This window comes from Scylla paramamosain, chromosome 11, assembly GCF_035594125.1.
Source record: "Scylla paramamosain isolate STU-SP2022 chromosome 11, ASM3559412v1, whole genome shotgun sequence".
Taxonomy (NCBI): Eukaryota; Metazoa; Arthropoda; class Malacostraca; order Decapoda; family Portunidae; genus Scylla; species Scylla paramamosain.
In genome coordinates, this window is record NC_087161.1 from 21,681,023 (window position 1) to 21,688,890 (window position 7,868).

Here is a 7,868-nt window from a genome sequence, read left to right on the forward strand (position 1 = left end):
TTCCACACCAGTTATGCAGGAAGAAGAGGGACTGGGATGTGGCAGCAGCAGCACCACCACTGAGCCGCCACCCATTTATAAACTTTAGAGACATCTGTCCTCTTTTCTCTCTCTCCTTCCTCTTTACCTCTGTGTATCTGTGCGTCTCCTGTCTCTGTGTTTTGATATGCCTACCAATCTTTATGTCTGTCTTTCCTTTTACTAGTCTGTCTACTTCTCTCCTAAGCAAGGAAGAGAGAGAGAGAGAGAGATAGATAGATACATAGAGAGAGAGAGAGAGAGAGAGAGAGAGAGAGAGAGAGAGAGAGAGAGAGAGAGAGAGAGCAGTAAAATCTCATATCTCCACCCTCACCCTCACAAAAAAAAAAAAAAAACCCGCAACAAAAAAAAGTCGCCTAGGAGAATCTTAAGCAGCGAGAGTCATTAAGGATAAACTCTCCGGGGGAATCAGTGTGTAATGAGCCCTGCAGGACCAGGAATGAGGTAATTTACTGATCCACAATGAACACATTCAGCCGCGTGGGTTTCAGTATGAGCAGTGTTTTGAATAAGCTTGCCGTGGAGCGCACCTGCGGCCCCCCCAACTCCCTAACCTCCCCTTCTCCTCCCCTCTCCTTCCCCTCCCGTCCCCCTCGCCTCGCCTCACTTCGCCTCGCTTCACCTCAGCCCGCCCACAGCAAGAAATACTAGAGGAGGAAGGTGAAAAAAAGTGTTGTGGTGGGGAAGGAAGGAAGGAAGTAAACGAGGAGTCTAAGGGGCTCTGGGGTTCGTTTCTCGTTGTCTTGTGAAGCAGGACGTGGTGGTGGTGGTGGTGGTGGTGGTGGTGGCTGTGATGTATTAGTTTTTTTTATTATTATTTATTACGGTTTTTTCTCTTGTGATTGGAGGATGAGGCTAAAATAAAAAGCTAGATGACTTTTTATTAGTTACTTGGCGTTTCTCTAGTGATTAGAAAAGGAGGGCAAAGTGAAAAGATGCGTAAAATAAAAGGAAAAAAAGGAGAGGAGTAGTTAATAGAGGAATAAATATTAGCTCTTGTTTCTTCACGTAAGTAAGTTTTCTGAAATGTTTTTGGGAAGTATTTAATTTGTCTGAAGGAGGAGAGAGAGAGAGAGAGAGAGAGAGAGAGAGAGAGAGAGAGAGAGAGAGAGAGAGAGAGGAGAGAGAGAGAGAGAGAGAGAGAGAGAGAGAGAGAGAGAGAGAGAGTGTACGGATGATGTGTGTGTGTGTGTGTGTGTGTGTGTGTGTGTGTGTGTGTGTGTGTGTGTGTGTACTTTAAGAGATTTTCACTAACTTGTGATGCTCGCCTCGTAATTGAATCAAGAGAATTATTGATTACAGTACATCAAGGAGCATTATATCGCGTGTGGTTTTTGTCAAGTCATACATAAAACGAGACTAAGAAAAAAAAAAAAAAAGCAATATCCTTTACAATTACAACCTTTATCCATGCACGCTTCATTTGCTTCCACCAAGATTTCCTTAAGGCGAAGGAGTGAAAATTATCTTACGGATTTCCCAGTTACATTGTCTGGATCCGTGTCACTTCGAAATCTTTGTCGAATGAAAAAGCAAGGTGAGGAAGAAGAAAACGACGCAGGACTTTATTCTCAAACACTTTAGCGTCTTATGTCGACTCCTTTTAATTGGCTGTAGTTGAAGTTATTGGAGTTTTCAAGTATGTATTTCATGGCCCTTGTGATATTTTAAAGAGGATTCTTCATCATCAATACAAGGAAAACCCATGACAACCTGACTAATCATCTCTGCCTCTCCATTTCAAAATACGGACCTGCAGATACACGCATTAGTTCCTCAGCATGTAGAGACAAAAACATTTCCTTGTGTGACAGACTAGAAGGTATCGGCGACGCCAGGAAGAAAATTAACAAGTAGCGGCAAATGGGTTCCAGAGGTTGGCTTTGATGTGTCCTCTGTCGATCAATGCGAGGAGCCACAAAAGCATCAAGAGATCACTCATTCGGTGACGCGCGTGAGAGGAACGGAGATCACATGCGTGGGGAGACTCGAGAAACACGTAACAAATATACATTTATATTCAAACTGCATGAAGACACCGAAGTACAAGTAGCTGACTTGTTACCATGGAATATCAAGAGTAGAAGAAGAAAAATACGGACCAAAGCAGATGTTAAAAAAAAAAAAAAAAGAAAGAAAGAAAGAAGGGGGGAAGCCACGAAAGCTCTTGAAAGAAAAAAAAAAAAAAAATGAAACAAAGTAATAATCGAAGTTGTGTCCCGTTGCGTACAGCGCACGGTAGTAACAACAGCAAGATAATGATATTGGTGATAATCATAAAATAAGAATAATGATAATAATAATAATGATAAGAATAATAATGATATATTATTATTATCATTATTATTGTTATTATTATTATTATTATTATTATTATTATTATTATTATTATTATTAATATTATTAATATTATTATTATTACTACTATTACTACTACTACTACTACTACTACTACTACTACTACTACTACTACTACTACTACTACTACTACTACTATTAATACTATTACTGCTGCTACTACAATTCTTTTTTATGATAATAATAATAATAACAATAATAATTAATAATAATAATAATAATGATAATAATAATAATAATAATGATAATAATAATAATAATAATAATAATGATAACAACAACAAACAACAACAAACAACAACAACAACAACAACAACAACAACAACAACAACAACAACAACAACAACAACAACAACAACAACAACAACAACAACAACAACAACAACAACAACAACAACAACAACAACAACAACAACAACAACAACAACAACAATAATAATAATAATAATAATAATAATAATAATAATAATAATAATGATAATAATAGTAATAATAATAATGTAATAACTATAACAACAACAACAACAACAACAACAACAACAACAACAACAACAACAACAACAACAACTACAACAACAAACAACAACAACAAGAGCAACAGCAACAACAGCAACTACTACAACAACAAAGGTACCTTTTTTTTATCACCTCTCAACACTAATAAAGAAGAAATGTTAGCAATTTCTTATATGTAAAAAGCTCTCACTCTCACTTCAATCATAACTCTCTGCCTTGCCAGGTATTTTAATTGAGTAATTCCGGCGACAAAAAGTTGAAAGAATGAAACCTATTTTTTTCCTGAAGTTGAAATCTGATTTACCTTTTTTCGAATAGAAGCAGTTAGAGAAAGTGTACTGCGAGGAGAAAGTAAAGATCGGAGCAAACAGGGTAAGGGAAATAAATTGAAAGGTAGTCTATAAATAGTAGTATAACAGCCATTTAAGTAACATGATATAGACCAAAATAATGTGGAATAGAAAAAAAAAAAGACAAGAGGCAAGACTTAATCTATATGTAGGTAAATGAGTAGAGATAAGGAAAGGCGGAAAGACAGACAAGAGGGAAATGAAGAGAGAGAGAGAGAGAGAGAGAGAGAGAGAGAGAGAGAGAGAGAGAGAGAGAGAGAGAGAGAGAGAGAGAGAGAGAGAGAGAGAGAGAGATTGAGAATACAAAGAAGAAACAAAGAGCGTGAGGGTGCTCGAAAGAGATATTATTTTTTTTTTGTGTATTCATTCAAACTTAAAATGAGAAGACAAGAATGAACTTCAAAAGAGATAAGAAAGAAAGGGACGAGGGAAAAAAATACAAAACAAACACACACACATTTGATGGAATTGTAATCAAGGGTGATGGAGGTGGTGTTTTCTCATCAACCCAAACTGAAAAGTATAAAGAAAATATTGAAAAAGAAGACGAGGCAATATTTGTCATCGCTCTCGACAAGTCTGATTTATTGTTTTATTAGTTGCCATCAAATATTGCCAATGTTATTTAATGTTTCTCCTTTTGTCAGTAAAGTATTGCCATCACCACCATCACTACCACCACCATCACCACTGTTGTTACTACTACTGTTGCCACCTCCTCCTCCTCCTCCTCCTCCTCCTCCTCTCTCCCTCTTCCTCCTCCTCCTCTTCCTCCTCTTCCTCCTCTTCCTCCTCCTCCTTCTCCTCCTCCTCTTCCTCTTCTTCCTCCTCCTCCTCCGCCTCTCCTTCTTCACTCATTACTGCTACCACCGCTAATACTACTACTGAAAATAAATTTGATGGTGATAACAGTAACACTAATAATATTCATAATAATAATAATAATAATAATAATAATAATAATAATAATAATAATAACCTCTAGAAACTTTAATCTCTCTTTAATTTTTGACGTTCATTTTTCACGCATGTTTTTTATGTTGTCTTAATCATATCAACAAAGGGAGTATGTGTGTGTGTGTGTGTGTGTGTGTGTGTGTGTGTGTGTGTGTGTGTGTGTGTTATCACCCTCTCATCATAACCCGCAGTCACCACTAATACATCACTTCCTCGTTGATTTCCACCTCTTGGTTCTTCCTTTCCCTCCTTCCCCTTTACCAAGTTCCTGCTCCCTTCACTCACGCGTCCCATCCTTTGCTCCTACCCATCCTGTCCCTGCCGCGATCAGCACAGTGAGGCAACAGCGAGCAGCACTCCTGTGGCGAGCGTCAAAGTAATATGAATCAGGTAGAGGTCGTATGTCTGCCTACCTGGGACCCTCTGTGATAATTGTCGTAACATCAATATTCACACCCTTAGTTTCCACGACGATTGTTTTGAGAGAGAGAGAGAGAGAGAGAGAGAGAGAGAGAGAGAGAGAGAGAGAGAGAGAGAGAGAGAGAGAGAGAGAGAGAGAGAGAGTTATTGTCACTAACATTTCATATTGCCTAGCTATAAAAATATTCAAACGTAGACAGTAAGTAGCGAGTGTTGATGATATAGTGAGGTCGCGACCATTAAGAACTTAAAGCGCTGAGAATACTAAGCTTTGTTCTGTGTAATCGTTAATTTGAGTGACAGTTACTCAGTTTTGTCCTGTAGTACTGCAGAGTAGTGCCAGTGGCTTTGTCAACTTACTTGGTACACACACACACACACACACACACACACACACACACACACACACACACACACACAGCACCACCGCCACCACCACTATTACCAATAGCACCACCATCACCACCACCACCACCACCGTCACCACCACCACTATTACCAATAGCACCAACACCACTACTACTATTACTGCTACTACTACTACTACTACTACTACTACTACTACTACTACTACTACTACTACTAATACCACCACCACAGCCTCTTCCGCCTTCAAATCCATAAACAACAACAACAACAACAACAACAACAACAACAACAACAACAACAACATCATCGTCATCGTCACCATCATCATCATCATCATCATCATCATCATCATCATCATAACCACCTTTACAATAGTTTTATGAATTCACACCGATTTCACAAATTAATCGAAACCTTAAGATAGAATAACTCATTAGATAAGACTACCTTCATTTAATCAATCCCAAACAAACAGCAAGCTACGACAACCATCCACGTAGCCTTAAGAACACAAGAACATAAGGAAAAAGGGAAGCTGCAAGAAGCCATCAGGCCTACACGTGGCGGTCCTTGTAGCCTTCATCACTCAACACACATCCAACATGGCACGGTCGCTGTCGCACACAACAAACCTTTCATTCATCCTGGCGAGGTCGCTCCCTTCACACACAACAAGCCACAGGGGCACTGCATTACAAAGAAGGCAGAGGAAGTGAATCGTATAAATACACAACATTTTCAGGACATACAAGACAGTTATATATTTTCCCTGCCATCCCAGAGGCGTCATAACAGGGCAAACTTCACTAAAGTTACGTTTAGTATAATCCTCCGCTCAGTAAACAGACACTAAGATGCCTGACTCTCCAACACCCGCTTGTGCAGTGACAGTGAGTATTGTGTGAACAGACTCACCACAACGGGAGTCAGTTATTCATGAGGACCCAGAGAAAATCCTGGTTCTGCATTTTGTGATATAGAAAACGTACAACAATAACAATAGTGAGAATAATAAGAACATTAATGGTATGGTGAGAATTATTTGACAATCGAGTAGCTAGTTTCCCTTTAGTCGTTCCATCAGGAATTCAACTCTGGTTCCTGTCTGTACGTGGCCGTTCGTGCGTGGCCCTCTGTGCGTGCGTGCCCTTGCGAGTGTGGCCGTGCGTGCCATGCGTAAGTCACGGGAACCACTCCAAAAAATAACCGTGATTTTAGGAGACACGAAGAAACGACTTTTATTCCCTGGGAGTGGAGTGTTCTGACGGGGGAAAGGGGCGTGTGTCGAGCTCCGTGTGTGCGTGGAAAGCGAAGGGACGTGAGAAGGAGAGAGAGAGAGAGAGAGAGAGAGAGAGAGAGAGAGAGAGAGAGAGAGAGAGAGAGAGAGAGAGAGAGAGAGAATTCGTATCATTAGTATATACGTACACATACATACAGCAATTCTGCACAACGTTCGTCCTCGCTTCCGTGCTCTGTCATAATCACAGGGTGGCGCGAAGCACAGCACAAGGTTACGGATGTGTAGATTATTATGTCCTTGCTTTTTATTGATGAGATGCCATTAGGTAAGGCGGAAGTATGCAGTTGTTGAGGCTTATTTTCTACCTGCTTCGTACTGCATTGTGTTTTGTTCTATTTCAGCAACAGCAGGAGGAGGAGGAGGAGAAGTATTAGTAGGAGGAGGAGGAGGGGGATATAATGAAGAACCCTCCTAATTTGCCCAAAGGCTCTGTGTATTTAACTGTAGTTGGTTCGGTGGAGAACCGGAAAGCAGAACCAGATATGTATCGAACGTGTCTCAAAATTTTAGAGGTAAATTAAAAAAAAATTAATGTGTAAAAGAGAAAACTTTCTTCAGCCTCAAACCACACAGAAAAAAAACAAGCGAAAGTGTTGCAATCAGAGTGCACTAAAGGGACAGAGAATAGGATTAGGTATACATCTGTGTGTGTGTGTGTGTGTGTGTGTGTGTGTGTGTGTGTGTGTGTGTGTGTGTGTGTGTATCTGTCATTCATGTCGCAGAGTTTCGCGCTAAATAAAAGCAACCTAACCTCATAAGAAGAAAGCAAACAGCGCCAATTACCTTTGTTTGCACGCACTGAAAAAAAAAAAAAGAAACACTCAGCTTACCTGGCTGCCGGGGAGGGATTCTGGGAAACACGTGGGAGGGAAATCAGATAACCCTCGCAGGATCTTTTCTCTCCCTCGATGAATAGGGGAGGTAGGGGGTCTCAGCTCCCCTCCTCCCTCACAGGACCCCACTCCTCGCCCCTCCTGATGACCCTTCCCCAGTCCCGTGTCTCACGCACTCACCGCCTCACACTCCCTCCTCGCTCGGCTGTCAGTCTGATGAGGCCTTGCTGAGTCCTGTGAGTCGCCTCCATGAGTCTTTTATTTTCTCTAGTTTGCGTTCGTATTCATTGACTACAGCTCATAATACTACGTCAAAAAATGCTAACTGTCACTACGAGGTTTTCTTTGGACTGCGAGATGAAAAAAAGATTGAGAAAAAAAAAATGGATTAATAAGTAGTAGTGACGAAATGAATGTACTAATCGCCACTATTCATTTTGACACATTTTGTATGGCGTGTCATTCACTGCGGTGCCATCAGGGTGTGTGTCGCGTGTATTCCCCGGGAATGTCGGGAGTGCACGGGGCGGCAGCGGGAGGCAGGGCTGAGAGACAGGCTCGTGCTGGCCCGTCCAAGGCGCGGGTCGGCGATACGTCCCACCCGGCGCCCGTCCACCTACTGACTGCCCGCTGCCACTCCCTTGCTGCACCACTCCCTCCCGCCCGCCCTCACCCGGGTCGACTCCTCCCACCTCTTCTCCAGTTTTCATCTCTTCGAAACTCCTC

General features: G+C 41.3%; 1 protein-coding gene across 1 annotated transcript in view; it reads right to left on the reverse strand.

The window, feature by feature from the left end:
* Positions 1 to 7,307, reverse strand: part of LOC135105078 (uncharacterized) — a 52,162-nt gene extending 44,855 nt beyond the window's left edge. The window contains exon 1 of the mRNA XM_064013024.1: positions 7,140 to 7,307. The gene's annotated coding sequence lies outside the window, so the exon portion shown is untranslated. The remainder of the gene's footprint in view (positions 1 to 7,139) is intronic.
* Between the last annotated feature and the right edge of the window lie 561 nt (positions 7,308 to 7,868).